Source organism: Ambystoma mexicanum, chromosome 2q, assembly GCF_040938575.1.
Source record: "Ambystoma mexicanum isolate Mex_15411 chromosome 2q, UKY_AmexF1_1, whole genome shotgun sequence".
NCBI lineage: Eukaryota > Metazoa > Chordata > Amphibia > Caudata > Ambystomatidae > Ambystoma > Ambystoma mexicanum.
This window is the reverse complement of record NC_090924.1, coordinates 1,455,041,222-1,455,058,377: the sequence shown is the minus strand read 5'-3', so window position 1 is coordinate 1,455,058,377 and position 17,156 is coordinate 1,455,041,222.

Here is a 17,156-nt window from a genome sequence, read left to right as displayed (position 1 = left end):
AGGGAGAGGTTGCATAATGGACCTTTACTGCTGTGACAATGGCCCATGCAGTGATCAAATCCAAGGGAGAGGTTGCATAATGCACCTTTACTGCTGTGACTATGGCCCATGCAGGGATCAAGTCCAAGGGAGAGGCTGCATAATGCACCTTTACTGCTGTGACTATGGCCCATGCAGGGATCAAGTCCAAGGGAGAGGCTGCATAATGCACCTTTACTGCTGTGATTACAGCCCATGCAGGGATTAAGTCCAAAGGAGAGGCTGCATAATGCACCTTTACTGCTGTGACTATGGCCCATGCAGGGATACAGTCCAAAGGAGAGGTTGCATAATGCACCTTTACTGCTGTGAATACGGCCCATGCAGGGATCTAGTCCAAGGGAGAGGTTGCATAATGGACCTTTACTGCTGTGACAATGGTCCATGCAGTGATCAAATCCAAGGGAGACGCTGCATAATGCACCTTTACTGCTGTGATTACAGCCCATGCAGGGATTAAGTCCAAAGGAGAGACTGCATAATGCACCTTTACAGCTGTGACTACGGCCCATGCAGGGATCAAGTCCAAGGGAGAGGTTGAATAATGCACCTTTACTACTGTGACAATGGCCCATGCAGTGATCAAGTCCAAGCGAGAGGTTGCATGACGCACCTTTACTGCTGTGACTATGGCCCATGCAGGGATCAGGTCCAAGGGGAGGTTGCATAAAAAACCTTTACTACTGTGACTATGGCCCATGCAGGGATCAAGTCCAAGGGCGAGGCTGCATAACGCACCTTTACTGCTGTGACTATGGCCCATGCAGTGATCAAGTTCAAGGACGAGGCTGCATAACGCACCTTTACTGATGTGACTACAGCCCATGCAGTGATAAAGTCCAAGGGCGAGGCTGCATAACGCACCTTTACTGCTGTGACTACGGCCCATGCAGTGATCAAGACCAAGGGAGAGGTTGCAAAACGCACCTTTACTGCTGTGACAAAGGCCCATGCAGGGATCAGGTCCAAGGGAGAGGTTGCATAACGCTCCTTTACTGCCGTGACTACGGCCCATGCAGTGATCAAGTACAAGGATGAGGCTGCATAACGCACCTTTACTGCTGTGACTGCGGCCAATGCAGGGATCAAGTACAAGGGAGAGACTGCGTAACACACCTTTACTTCTGTGACTACGGCCCATGCAGGGATCAGGTCCAAGGGAAAGGCGGCGTAACGCACCTTTACTGCTGTGATTACGGCCCATGCAGGGATCAAGTCCAAGGGAGAGGCTGCGTAATGCATCTTTACTGCTGTGACTATGGCCCATGAAGGGATCAAGTCCAAGGGAGAGGTTCCATAATGCACCTTTACTGCTGTGACTACGGCCCATGCAGGGATCAAGTCCAAGGGCGAGGCTGCATAACACACCTTTACTGCTGTGACTATGGCTCATGCAGGGATCAAGTCCAAGGGAGAGGCTGCATAATTCACCTTTACTGCTGTGACTACGGCCCATGCAGGGATCAAGTCTAAGGGCGAGGCTGCATAACGCACCTTTACTGCTGTGACTATGGCCCATGCAGGGATCAAGTCCAAGGGAGAGGTTGCATAATGCACCTTTACTGCTGTTACTACGGCCCATGCAGGGATCTAGTCAAAGGGAGAGGTTGCATAATGCACCTTTACTGCTGTAACAATGGCCCATACAGTGATAAAATCCGAGGGAGAGGTTGCATAATGATATGATATGGTATTTGTAACGCGCCTATACACAAGTGTTTCAAGGCGCGAAATGCACCTTTACTGCTGTCACTACGGCCCATGCAGTGATCAAGTTCGAGGGCGAGGCTGCATAACGCACCTTTACTGCTGTGACCATGGCCCATGCATTGATTAAGTCCAAGGGAGAGGCTGCAAAACTCACCTTTACTGCTGTGACTACAGCCCTTACAGGGATCAGGTCCAAGGGAGAGGTTGCATAACGCACAATTACTGCTGTGACTACGGCCGATGCAGGGATCAATTCCAAGGCCGAGGCTGCATAACGCACCTTTACTGCTGCGACTATGGCCCATGCAGGGATCAAGTCCAAGGGAGAGGCTGCGGAACACTCCTTTACTGCTGTGACCATGGCCCATGCAGGGATCTAGTCCAAGGGAGAGGCTGCATAACACACCTTTACTGCTGTGACTACGGCCCATGCAGTGATCAAGTCCAAGGCAGAGGCTGCATAACGCACCTTTACTGCTGTGACTACGGCCCATGCAGGGATCAAGTCCAAGGGAGAGGCTGCATAACGCACATTTACTGCTGTGAATATGGCCCATGAAGGGATCAAGTCCAAGGGCGAGGCTGCATAACGCACTTTTACTGCTGTGACTATGGCCCATGCAGGGATGAAGTCCAAAGGCGAGGCTGCATAACGCACCTTTACTGCTGTGACTATGGCCCATGCAGGGATCAAGTCCGAGGGCGAGGCTGCATAATGCACCTTTACTGCTGTGACTACGGCCCATGCAGGGATCAAGTCCAAGGGAGGGGTTGCATAATGCACCTTTACTGCTGTGACTACGGCCCATGCAGGGATCAGGTCCAAGGCAGAGGTTGCATAATGTACCTTTACTGCTGTGACTACGGCCCATGCAGGGATCAAGTCCAAGGGAGAGGTTGCATATAATATACCTTTACTGCTGTGACTACGGCCCATGCAGGGATCAGGTCAAGGGAGAGGCTGTATAATGTACCTTTACTGCTGTGACTACGGCCCATGCAGGGATCAAGTCCAAGGGCGAGGCTGCATAATGCACCTTTACTGCTGAGACTACGGCCCATGCAGGGATCAAGTCCAAGGGAGGGGTTGCATAATGCACCTTTACTGCTGTGACTAATGCCCATGCAGGGATCAGGTCCAAGGGAGAGGTTGCACTATGCACCTTTACTTCTGTGACTATGGCCCATGCAGGGAATAAGTCCAAGGGCGAGGCTGCATAACGCACCTTTACTGCTGTGACTATGGCCCATGCAGGGATCAAGTCTAAGTGCGAGGCTGCATAATGTACCTTTTCTGCTGTGACTACAGTCCATGCAGGGATCCAGTCCAAGGGAGAGGTTGCATAATGCACCTTTACTGCGGTGACTATGGCCCAGGCAGGGATCAAGTCCAAGGGAGAGGCTGCATAATGCAACTTTACTGCTGTGACTACGGCCCATGCAGGGATCAAGTCCAAGGGCGAGGCTGTATAACGCACCTTTACTGCTGTGACTACAGCCCATGCAGTGATCAAGTCCAAGGGCGAGGCTGCATAACGCACCTTTACTGCTGTGACTACGGCCCATGCAGCGATCAAGTCCAAGGGCGAGGCTGCATAACGCACCTTTACTGCTGTGACTACGGCCCATGCAGTGATCAAGTCCAAGGGAGAGGCTGCAAAACGCATCTTTACTGCTGTGACTACAGCCCATGCAGGGATCAGGTCCAAGGGAGAGGTTGCATAACACACCTTTACTGCTGTGGCTACAGCCCATGCAGTGATCAAGTCCAAGGGCGAGGCTGCATAATGCACCTTTACTGCTTTGACTACGGCCCCTGCAGGGATCAAGTCCAAGGGTGAGGCTGCATAACGCACCTTTACTGCTTTGACTGCGGCCCCTGCAGGAATCAAGTCCAAGGGAGAGGCTGCATAACGCACCTTTACTGCTGTGACTATCGCCCATGCAGGGATCAAGTCCAAGGGAGAGGCTGCATAACGCACCTTTACTGCTGTGACTACAGCCCGTGCAGGGATCAAGTCCAAGGGAGAGGTTGCACTATGCACCTTTACTTCTGTGACTATGGCCCATGCAGGGAATAAGTCCAAGGGCGAGGCTGCATAACGCACCTTTACTGCTGTGACTATGGCCCATGCAGGGATCAAGTCTAAGGGCGAGGCTGCATAATGCACCTTTACTGCTGTGACTACGGCCCATGCAGGGATCCAGTCCAAGGGAGAGGTTGCATAATGCACCTTTACTGCTGTGACTATGGCCCATGCAGGGATCAAGTCCAAGGGAGAGGCTGCATAATGCACATTTACTGCTGTGATTACAGCCCATGCAGGGATTAAGTCCAAAGGAGAGGCTGCATAATGCACCTTTACTGCTGTGACTATGGCCCATGCAGGGATCAAGTCCAAGGGAGAGGTTGCATAATGCACCTTTACTACTGTGACAATGGCCCATGCAATGATCAAGTCCAAGCGAGAGGTTGCATGACGCACCTTTACTGCTGTGACTATGGCCCATGCAGGGATCAGGTCCAAGGGGAGGTTGCATAAAAAACCTTTACTACTGTGACTACGGCCCATGCAGGGATCAAGTCCAAGGGCGAGGCTGCATAACACACCTTTACTGCTGTGACTATGGCCCATGCAGTGATCAATTTCAAGGACGAGGCTGCGTAGTGCACCTTTACTGATGTGACTACAGCCCATGCAGTGATAAAGTCCAAGGGCGAGGCTGCATAACGCACCTTTACTGCTGTGACTACGGCCCATGCAGTGATCAAGTCCAAGGGCGAGGCTGCATAACGCACCTTTACTGCTTTGACTACGGCCCCTGCAGGGATCAAGTCCAAGGGCGAGGCTGCATAACGCACCTTTACTGCTTTGACTACGGCCCCTGCAGGGATCAAGTCCAAGGGAGAGGCTGCATAACGCACCTTTACTGCTGCGACTATGGCCCATGCAGGGATCAAGTCCAAGGGAGAGGCTGCAGAACACTCTTTTACTGCTGTGACCATGGCCCATGCAGGGATCTAGTCCAAGGGAGAGGCTGCATAACACACCTTTACTGCTGTGACTACGGCCCATGCAGTGATCAAGTCCAAGGCAGAGGCTGCATAACGCACCTTTACTGCTGTGACTACGGCCCATGCAGGGATCAAGTCCAAGGGAGAGGCTGCATAACGCACATTTACTGCTGTGAATATGGCCCATGAAGGGATCAAGTCCAAGGGCGAGGCTGCATAACGCACTTTTACTGCTGTGACTATGGCCCATGCAGGGATGAAGTCCAAAGGCGAGGCTGCATAATGCACCTTTACTGCTGTGACTATGGCCCATGCAGGGATCAAGTCCGAGGGCGAGGCTGCATAATGCACCTTTACTGCTGTGACTACGGCCCATGCAGGGATCAAGTCCAAGGGAGGGGTTGCATAATGCACCTTTACTGCTGTGACTACGGCCCATGCAGGGATCAGGTCCAAGGCAGAGGTTGCATAATGTACCTTTACTGCTGTGACTACGGCCCATGCAGGGATCAAGTCCAAGGGAGAGGTTGCATATAATACACCTTTACTGCTGTGACTACGGCCCATGCAGGGATCAGGTCAAGGGAGAGGCTGTATAATGTACCTTTACTGCTGTGACTACGGCCCATGCAGGGATCAAGTCCAAGGGCGAGGCTGCATAATGCACCTTTACTGCTGAGACTACGGCCCATGCAGGGATCAAGTCCAAGGGAGGGGTTGCATAATGCACCTTTACTGCTGTGACTAATGCCCATGCAGGGATCAGGTCCAAGGGAGAGGTTGCACTATGCACCTTTACTTCTGTGACTATGGCCCATGCAGGGAATAAGTCCAAGGGCGAGGCTGCATAACGCACCTTTACTGCTGTGACTATGGCCCATGCAGTGATCAAGTACAAGGATGAGGCTGCATAACGCACCTTTACTGCTGTGACTGTGGCCAATGCAGGGATCAAGTACAAGGGAGAGACTGCGTAACACACCTTTACTTCTGTGACTACGGCCCATGCAGGGATCAGGTCCAAGGGAAAGGCGGCGTAACGCACCTTTACTGCTGTGATTACGGCCCATGCAGGGATCAAGTCCAAGGGAGAGGCTGCGTAATGCATCTTTACTGCTGTGACTATGGCCCATGAAGGGATCAAGTCCAAGGGAGAGGCTGCATAATGCATCTTTACTGCTGTGACAATGGCCCATGCAGGGATCAAGTCCAAGGGAGAGGCTGCATAACGCACCTTTACTGCTGTGACTATGGCCCATGCAGGGATCAAGTCCAAGGGAGAGGTTCCATAATGCACCTTTACTGCTGTGACTACGGCCCATGCAGGGATCAAGTCCAAGGGCGAGGCTGCATAACACACCTTTACTGCTGTGACTATGGCTCATGCAGGGATCAAGTCCAAGGGAGAGGCTGCATAATTCACCTTTACTGCTGTGACTACGGCCCATGCAGGGATCAAGTCTAAGGGCGAGGCTGCATAACGCACCTTTACTGCTGTGACTATGGCCCATGCAGGGATCAAGCCTAAGAGCGATGCTGCATAACGCACCTTTACTGCTGTGACTATGGCCCTTGCAGGGATCAAGTCCAAGGGAGAGGTTGCATAATGCACCTTTACTGCTGTTACTACGGCCCATGCAGGGATCTAGTCAAAGGGAGAGGTTGCATAATGCACCTTTACTGCTGTAACAATGGCCCATACAGTGATAAAATCCGAGGGAGAGGTTGCATAATGATATGATATGGTATTTGTAACGCGCCTATACACAAGTGTTTCAAGGCGCGAAATGCACCTTTACTGCTGTCACTACGGCCCATGCAGTGATCAAGTTCGAGGGCGAGGCTGCATAACGCACCTTTACTGCTGTGACCATGGCCCATGCATTGATTAAGTCCAAGGGAGAGGCTGCAAAACTCACCTTTACTGCTGTGACTACAGCCCTTACAGGGATCAGGTCCAAGGGAGAGGTTGCATAACGCACAATTACTGCTGTGACTACGGCCGATGCAGGGATCAATTCCAAGGGCGAGGCTGCATAACGCACCTTTACTGCTGTGACCATGGCCCATGCAGGGATCTAGTCCAAAGGAGAGGCTGCATAACACACCTTTACTGCTGTGACTACGGCCCATGCAGTGATCAAGTCCAAGGCAGAGGCTGCATAACGCACCTTTACTGCTGTGACTACGGCCCATGCAGGGATCAAGTCCAAGGGAGAGGCTGCATAACGCACATTTACTGCTGTGAATATGGCCCATGAAGGGATCAAGTCCAAGGGCGAGGCTGCATAACGCACTTTTACTGCTGTGACTATGGCCCATGCAGGGATGAAGTCCAAAGGCGAGGCTGCATAACGCACCTTTACTGCTGTGACTATGGCCCATGCAGGGATCAAGTCCGAGGGCGAGGCTGCATAATGCACCTTTACTGCTGTGACTACGGCCCATGCAGGGATCAAGTCCAAGGGAGGGGTTGCATAATGCACCTTTACTGCTGTGACTACGGCCCATGCAGGGATCAGGTCCAAGGCAGAGGTTGCATAATGTACCTTTACTGCTGTGACTACGGCCCATGCAGGGATCAAGTCCAAGGGCGAGGCTGCGGAACACTCCTTTACTGCTGTGACTACGGCCCATGCAGGGATCAAGTCCAAGGGAGGGGTTGCATAATGCACCTTTACTGCTGTGACTAATGCCCATGCAGGGATCAGGTCCAAGGGAGAGGTTGCACTATGCACCTTTACTTCTGTGACTATGGCCCATGCAGGGAATAAGTCCAAGGGCGAGGCTGCATAACGCACCTTTACTGCTGTGACTATGGCCAATGCAGGGATCAAGTCTAAGTGCGAGGCTGCATAATGTACCTTTTCTGCTGTGACTACGGTCCATGCAGGGATCCAGTCCAAGGGAGAGGTTGCATAATGCACCTTTACTGCGGTGACTATGGCCCATGCAGGGATCAAGTCCAAGGGAGAGGCTGCATAATGCAACTTTACTGCTGTGACTACGGCCCATGCAGGGATCAAGTCCAAGGGCGAGGCTGTATAACGCACCTTTACTGCTGTGACTACAGCCCATGCAGTGATCAAGTCCAAGGGCGAGGCTGCATAACGCACCTTTACTGCTGTGACTACGGCCCATGCAGCGATCAAGTCCAAGGGCGAGGCTGCATAACGCACCTTTTCTGCTGTGACTACGGCCCATGCAGCGATCAAGTCCAAGGGAGAGGCTGCAAAACGCATCTTTACTGCTGTGACTACAGCCCATGCAGGGATCAGGTCCAAGGGAGAGGTTGATTAACACACCTTTACTGCTGTGGCTACAGCCCATGCAGTGATCAAGTCCAAGGGCGAGGCTGCATAATGCACCTTTACTGTTTTTGACTACGGCCCCTGCAGGGATCAAGTCCAAGGGCGAGGCTGCATAACGCACCTTTACTGCTTTGACTGCGGCCCCTGCAGGAATCAAGTCCAAGGGAAAGGCTGCATAACGCACCTTTACTGCTGTGACTATCGCCCATGCAGGGATCAAGTCCAAGGGAGAGGCTGCATAACGCACCTTTACTGCTGTGACTACAGCCCGTGCAGGGATCAAGTCCAAGGGAGAGGTTGCACTATGCACCTTTACTTCTGTGACTATGGCCCATGCAGGGAATAAGTCCAAGGGCGAGGCTGCATAACGCACCTTTACTGCTGTGACTATGGCCCATGCAGGGATCAAGTCTAAGGGCGAGGCTGCATAATGCACCTTTACTGCTGTGACTACGGCCCATGCAGGGATCCAGTCCAAGGGAGAGGTTGCATAATGCACCTTTACTGCTGTGACTATGGCCCATGCAGGGATCAAGTCCAAGGGAGCGGCTGCATAATGCACATTTACTGCTGTGATTACAGCCCATGCAGGGATTAAGTCCAAAGGAGAGGCTGCATAATGCACCTTTACTGCTGTGACTATGGCCCATGCAGGGATCAAGTCCAAGGGAGAGGTTGCATAATGCACCTTTACTACTGTAACAATGGCCCATGCAATGATCAAGTCCAAGCGAGAGGTTGCATGACGCACCTTTACTGCTGTGACTATGGCCCATGCAGGGATCAGGTCCAAGGGGAGGTTGCATAAAAAACCTTTACTACTGTGACTACGGCCCATGCAGGGATCAAGTCCAAGGGCGAGGCTGCATAACACACCTTTACTGCTGTGACTATGGCCCATGCAGTGATCAATTTCAAGGACGAGGCTGCGTAGTGCACCTTTACTGATGTGACTACAGCCCATGCAGTGATAAAGTCCAAGGGCGAGGCTGCATAACGCACGTTTACTGCTGTGACTACGGCCCATGCAGTGATCAAGTCCAAGGGCGAGGCTGCATAACGCACCTTTACTGCTTTGACTACGGCCCCTGCAGGGATCAAGTCCAAGGGAGAGGCTGCGTAACGCACCTTAACTGCTGTGACAATAGCCCATGCAGGAATCAAGTCCAAGGGAGAGGCTGCATAACGCACCTTTACTGCTGTGACTACAACCCTTGCAGGGATCAAGTCCAAGTGAGAGGTTGCACTATGCACCTTTTCTTCTGTGACTATGGCCCATGCAGGGAATAAGTCCAAGGGCGAGGCTGCATAACGCACCTTTACTGCTGTGACTATGGCCCATGCAGGGATCAAGTTTAAGGGCGAGGCTGCATAACGCACCTTTACTGCTGTGACTACGGCCCATGCAGGGATCCAGTCCAAGGGAGAGGTTGCATAATGCACCTTTACTGCTGTGATTACGGCCCATGCAGGGATCTAGTCCAAGGGAGAGGTTTCATAATGGACCTTTACTGCTGTGACAATGGCCAATGCAGTGATCAAATCCAAGGGAGAGGTTGCATAATGCACCTTTACTGCTGTGACTATGGCCCATGCAGGGATCAAGTCCAAGGGAGAGGCTGCATAATGCACCTTTACTGCTGTGATTACATCCCATGCAGGGATTAAGTCCAAAGGAGAGGCTGCATAATGCACCTTTACTGCTGTGACTATGGCCCATGCAGGGATCTAGTCTAAGGGAGAGGTTGCATAATGGACCTTTACTGCTGTGACAATGGTCCATGCAGTGATCAAATCCAAGGGAGAGGTTGCATAATGCACCTTTACTGCTGTGACTATGGCCCATGCAGTGATCAAGTTCAAGGACGAGGCTGCATAACGCACCTTTACTGATGTGACTACAGCCCATGTAGTGATAAAGTCCAAGGGCGAGGCTGCATAATGCACCTTTACTGCTGTGACTACGGCCCATGCAGTGATCAAGTCCAAGGGCGAGGCTGCATAACGCACCTTTACTGCTTTGACTACGGCCCCTGCAGGGATCAAGTCCAAGGGCGAGGCTGCATAATGCACCTTTACTGCTTTGACTACGGCCCCTGCAGGGATCAAATCCAAGGGAGAGGCTGCATAACGCACCTTTACTGCTGTGACTATCGCCCATGCAGGGATCAAGTCCAAGGGAGAGGCTGCATAACGCACCTTTACTGCTGTGACTACGGCCCCTGCAGGGATCAAGTCCAAGGGAGAGGCTGCGTAACGCACCTTTACTGCTGTGACAATGGCCCATGCAGGAATCAAGTCCAAGGGATAGGCTGCATAACGCACCTTTACTGCTGTGACTACAGCCCATGCAGGGATCATGTACAAGGGAGAGGTTGCACTATTCACCTTTACTTCTGTGACTATGGCCCATGCAGGGAATAAGTCCAAGGGCGAGGCTGCATAACGCACCTTTACTGCTGTGACTATGGCCCATGCAGGGATCAAGTCTAAGGGCGAGGCTGCATAACGTACCTTTACTGCTGTGACTACAGCCCATGCAGGGATCCAGTCCAAGGGAGAGGTTGCATAATGCACCTTTACTGCTGTGATTACGGCCCATGTAGGGATCTAGTCCAAGGGAGAGGTTGCATAATGGACCTTTACTGCTGTGACAATGGCCCATGCAGTGATCAAATCCAAGGGAGAGGTTGCATAATGCACCTTTACTGCTGTGACTATGGCCCATGCAGGGATCAAGTCCAAGGGAGAGGCTGCATAATGCACCTTTACTGCTGTGACTATGGCCCATGCAGGGATCAAGTCCAAGGGAGAGGCTGCATAATGCACCTTTACTGCTGTGATTACAGCCCATGCAGGGATTAAGTCCAAAGGAGAGGCTGCATAATGCACCTTTACTGCTGTGACTATGGCCCATGCAGGGATACAGTCCAAAGGAGAGGTTGCATAATGCACCTTTACTGCTGTGAATTCGGCCCATGCAGGGATCTAGTCCAAGGGAGAGGTTGCATAATGGACCTTTACTGCTGTGACAATGGTCCATGCAGTGATCAAATCCAAGGGAGACGCTGCATAATGCACCTTTACTGCTGTGATTACAGCCCATGCAGGGATTAAGTCCAAAGGAGAGACTGCATAATGCACCTTTACAGCTGTGACTACGGCCCATGCAGGGATCAAGTCCAAGGGAGAGGTTGCATAATGCACCTTTACTACTGTGACAATGGCCCATGCAGTGATCAAGTCCAAGCGAGAGGTTGCATGACGCACCTTTACTGCTGTGACTATGGCCCATGCAGGGATCACGTCCAAGGGGAGGTTGCATAAAAAACCTTTACTACTGTGACTATGGCCCATGCAGGGATCAAGTCCAAGGGCGAGGCTGCATAACGCACCTTTACTGCTGTGACTATGGCCCATGCAGTGATCAAGTCCAAGGGCGAGGCTGCATAACGCACCTTTACTGCTGTGACTACGGCCCATGCAGTGATCAAGACCAAGGGAGAGGTTGCAAAACGCACCTTTACTGCTGTGACAAAGGCCCATGCAGGGATCAGGTCCAAGGGAGAGGTTGCATAACGCTCCTTTACTGCCGTGACTACGGCCCATGCAGTGATCAAGTACAAGGATGAGGCTGCATAACGCACCTTTACTGCTGTGACTGCGGCCAATGCAGGGATCAAGTACAAGGGAGAGACTGCGTAACACACCTTTACTTCTGGGACTACGGCCCATGCAGGGATCAGGTCCAAGGGAAAGGCGGCGTAACGCACCTTTACTGCTGTGATTACGGCCCATGCAGGGATCAAGTCCAAGGGAGAGGCTGCGTAATGCATCTTTACTGCTGTGACTATGGCCCATGAAGGGATCAAGTCCAAGGGAGAGGCTGCATAATGCATCTTTACTGCTGTGACAATGGCCCATGCAGGGATCAAGTCCAAGGGAGAGGCTGCATAACGCACCTTTACTGCTGTGACTATGGCCCATGCAGGGATCAAGTCCAAGGGAGAGGTTCCATAATGCACCTTTACTGCTGTGACTTCCGCCCATGCAGGGATTAAGTCCAAGGGAGAGGTTGAATAATGCACCTTTACTGCTGTGACAATGGCCCATGCACGGATCGAGTCCAAGGGAGAGGTTGCATAACGCACTTTTACTGCTGTGACAATGGCCCATGCAGGGATCAAGTCCAAGGGCGAGGCTGCATAACGTACCTTTACTGCTGTGACTACGGCCCATGCAGCGATCAAGTCCAAGGGCGAGGCTGCATAACGCACCTTTACTGCTGTGACTACGGCCCATGCAGTGATCAAGTCCAAGGGAGAGGCTGCAAAACGCATCTTTACTGCTGTGACTACAGCCTATGCATGGATCAGGTCCAAGGGAGAGGCTGCATAACGCACTTTTACTTCTGTGAGTATGGCCCATGCATGGATCAAGTCCAAGGGAGAGGCTGCATAATGCACCTTTACTGCTGTGACTATGGCCCATGCAGGGATCAAGTCCAAGGGAGAGGCTGCATAATGCACCTTTACTGCTGTGACTACAGCCCATGCAGGGATCAAGTCCAAGGGCGAGGCTGCATAACGTACCTTTACTGCTGTGACTACAGCCCATGCAGGGATCAAGTCCAAGGAAGAGGTTGCATAATGCACCTTTACTGCTGTGACAATGACCCATGCAGGGATCAAGTCCGAGGGAGAGGTTGCATAACGCACCTTTACTGCTGTGACAATGGCCCATGCAGGGATCAAGTCCGAGGGAGAGGCTGCATAAAGCGCCTTTACTGCTCTGACAATGGCCCATGCAGGGATCAAGTCCAAGGGAGAGGTTGCATAACGCACCTTTACTGCTGTGACAATGGCCCATGCAGGGATCAAGTCCGAGGGAGAGGTTGCATAACGCACCTTTACTGCTGTGACAATGGCCCATGCAGGGATCACGTCCGAGGGAGAGGCTGCATAAAGCGCCTTTACTGCTGTGACAATGGCCCATGCAGGGATCAATTCCAAGGGAGAGGTTTCATAATGCACATTTACAGCTGTGACTACGGCCCATGCAGGGATAAAGTCCTAGGGAGAGACTTCAAAACGCACATTTACTGCTGTGACTACGGCCCATGCAGTGATCAAGTCCAAGGGAGAGGTTGCATAACGCACATTTACTGCTGTGACTATGGCCCATGCAGGGATCAGGTCCATGGGTGAGGCTGCATAATGCACCTTGACTGCTGTGACTATGGCCCATGCAGTGATCAAGTCCAAGGGAGAGGTTGCATGACGGACCTTTACTGCTGTGTCTATGGCCCATGCAGTGATCAAGTCCGAGGGAGAGGTTGCATGATGCACCTTTACTGCTGTCTCTTTGGCCCATGCAGGGAATAAGTCCAAGGGCGAGGCTGCATAACGCACCTTTACTGCTGTGACTATGGCCCATGCAGGGATCAAGTCTAAGGGCGAGGCTGCATAACGCACCTTTACTGCTGTGACTACGGCTTATGCAGGGATCCAGTCCAAGGGAGAGGTTGCTTAATGCACCTTTACTGCTGTGATTACGGCCCATGCAGGGATCTAGTCCAAGGGAGAGGTTGCATAACGCACCTTTACTGCTGTGACTATGGCCCTTGCAGGCATCAGGTCCAAGGGAGAGGTTGCATAACGCACCTTTACTGCTGTGACTACGGCCCATGCAGGGATCAAGTCCAAGGGAGAGGTTGCATGACGCACCTTTACTGCTGTGACTACGGCCCATGCAGGGATCAGGTCCAAGGGAGAAGTTGCATAAAGCACCTTGCTGTGACTACGGCCCATGCAGGGATCAAGTCCAAGGGCGAGGCTGTATAACGCACCTTTACTGCTGTGACTACGGCCCATGCAGTGATCAAGTCCAAGGGAGAGGCTGCAAAACGCATCTTTACTGCTGTGACTACAGCCCATGCATGGATCAGGTCCAAGGGAGAGGTTGCATAACGCACCTTTACTGCTGTGACTACCGCCCATGCAGGGATTAAGTCCAAGGGAGAGGTTGCATAATGCACCTTTACTGCTGTGACAATGGCCCATGCACGGATCGAGTCCAAGGGAGAGGTTGCATAACGCACCTTTACTGCTGTGACAATGGCCCATGCATGGATCACGTCTGAGGGAGAGGCTGCATAAAGCGCCTTTACTGCTGTGACAATGGCCCATGCAGGGATCAATTCCAAGGGAGAGGCTGCAAAACGCATCTTTACTGCTGTGACTACAGCCCATGCATGGATCAGGTCCAAGGGAGAGGCTGCATAACGCACTTTTACTTCTGTGACTATGGCCCATGCAGGGATCAGGTCCATGGGTGAGGCTGCATAATGCACCTTGACTGCTGTGACTATGGCCCATGCAGGGATCAAGTCCAAGGGCGAGGCTGCATAACGCACCTTTACTGCTGTGGCTATGGCCCATGCAGGGATCAAGTCCAAGGGAGAGGCTGCAAAATGCACCTTTACTGCTGTGACTACGGCCCATGCAGGCGATCAAGTCCAAGGGCGAGGCTGCATAACGCACCTTTACTGCTGTGACTACAGCCCATGCAGGGATCAAGTCCAAGTGAGAGGTTGCATAATGCACCTTTACTGCTGTGACAATGACCCATGCAGGGATCAAGTCCGAGGGAGAGGTTGCATAACGCACCTTTACTGCTGTGACAATGGCCCATGCAGGGATCAAGTCCGAGGGAGAGGCTGCATAAAGCGCCTTTACTGCTCTGACAATGGCCCATGCAGGGATCAAGTCCAAGGGAGCGGTTGCATAACGCACCTTTACTGCTGTGACAATGGCCCATGCAGGGATCAAGTCTGAGGGAGAGGTTGCATAACGCACCTTTACTGCTGTGACAATGGCCCATGCAGGGATCACGTCCGAGGGAGAGGCTGCATAAAGCGCCTTTACTGCTGTGACAATGGCCCATGCAGGGATCAATTCCAAGGGAGAGGTTTCATAATGCACATTTACAGTTGTGACTACGGCCCATGCAGGGATCAAGTCCTAGGGAGAGACTGCAAAACGCACATTTACTGCTGTGACTACGGCCCATGCAGTGATCAAGTCCAAGGGAGAGGTTGCATAACGCACATTTACTGCTGTGACTACGGCCCATGCAGGGATCAGGTCCATGGGTGAGGCTGCATAATGCACCTTGACTGCTGTGACTACGGCCCATGCAGTGATCAAGTCCAAGGGAGAGGTTGCATGACGGACCTTTACTGATGTGACTATGGCCCATGCAGTGATCAAGTCCAAGGGAGAGGTTGCATGATGCACCTTTACTGCTGTGACTACGGTCCATGCAGGGATCAGGTGCAAGGGAGAAGTTGCATAAAGCACCTTTACTGCTGTGACTACGGCCCATGCAGGGATCAAGTCCAAGGGTGAGGCTGCATAACGCACATTTACTGCTGAGACTACGGCCCATGCAGCGATCAAGTCCAAGGGCGAGGCTGCATAACGCACCTTTACTGCTGTGACTACGGCCCATGCAGTGATCAAGTCCAAGGGAGAGGCTGCAAAACGAATCTTTACTGCTGTGACTACAGCCCATGCAGGGATCAAGTCGAAGGGCGAGGCTGCATAACGCACCTTTACTGCTTGACTACGGCCCCTGCAGGGATCAAGTCCAAGGGAGAGGCTGCATAACGCACATTTACTGCTGTAACTATCGCCCATGCAAGGTTCAGGTCCAAGGGAGAAGCTGCATAACACACCTTTAGTGCTGTGACTATGGCCCATGCAGGGATCAAGTCCAAGGGAGAGGCTGCGTAACGCACCTTTACTGCTGTGACAATGGCCCATGCAGGAATCAAGTCCAAGGGAGAGGCTGCATAACGCACCTTTACTTCTGTGACTACAGCCCATGCAGGGATCAAGTCCAAGGGAGAGGTTGCACTATGCACCTTTACTTCTGTGACTATGGCCCATGCAGGGAATAAGTCCAAGGGCGAGGCTGCATAACGCACCTTTACTGCTGTGACTATGGCCCATGCAGGGATCAAGTCTAAGGGCGAGGCTGCATAACGCACCTTTACTGCTGTGACTACGGCCCATGCAGAGATCCACTCCAAGGGAGAGGTTGCATAATGCACCTTTACTGCTGTGATTACGGCCCATGCAGGGATCTAGTCCAACGGAGAGGTTGCATAATGGACCTTTACTGCTGTGACAATGGCCCATGCAGTGATCAAATCCAAGGGAGAGGTTGCATAATGCACCTTTACTGCTGTGACTATGGCCCATGCAGGGATCAAGTCCAAGGGAGAGGCTGCATAATGCACCTTTACTGCTGTGATTACAGCCCATGCAGGGATCAAGTCCAAAGGAGAGGCTGCATAATGCACCTTTACTGCTGTGACTACGGCCCATGCAGGGATCAAGTCCAAGGGAGAGGCTGCATAACGCACCTTTACTGCTGTGACTATGGCCCATGCAGTGATCAAGTCCAAGGGAGAGTTTGCATAACGCACCTTTACTGCTGTGACTATGGCCCTTGCAGGCATCAGGTCCAAGGGAGAGGTTGCATAACGCACCTTTATTGCTGTGACTACGGCCCATGCAGTGATCAAGTCCAAGGGAGAGGTTGCATGACGCAACTTTACTGCTGTGACTATGGCCCATGCAGGGATCAGGTCCAAGGGAGAAGTTGCATAAAGCACCTTTACTGCTGTGACTATGGCCCATGCAGTGATCAAGTCCAAGGGAGAGGCTGCAAAACGCATCTTTACTGCTGTGACTACAGCCCATGCAGGGATCAGGTCCAAGGGAGAGGTTGCATAACACACCTTTACTGCTGTGACTACAGCCCATGCAGTGATCAACTCCAAGGGCGAGGCTGCATAACGCACCTTTGCTGCTTTGACTACGGCCCCTGCAGGGATGAAGTCCAAGGGCGAGGCTGCATAACGCACCTTTACTGCTTTGACTACGGCCCATGCAGGGATCAAGTCCAAGGGAGAGGCTGCATAACGCACCTTTACTGCTGTGACTATCGCCCATGCAGGGATCAAGTCCAAGGGCGAGGCTGCATAATGCACCTTTACTGCTGTGACTACA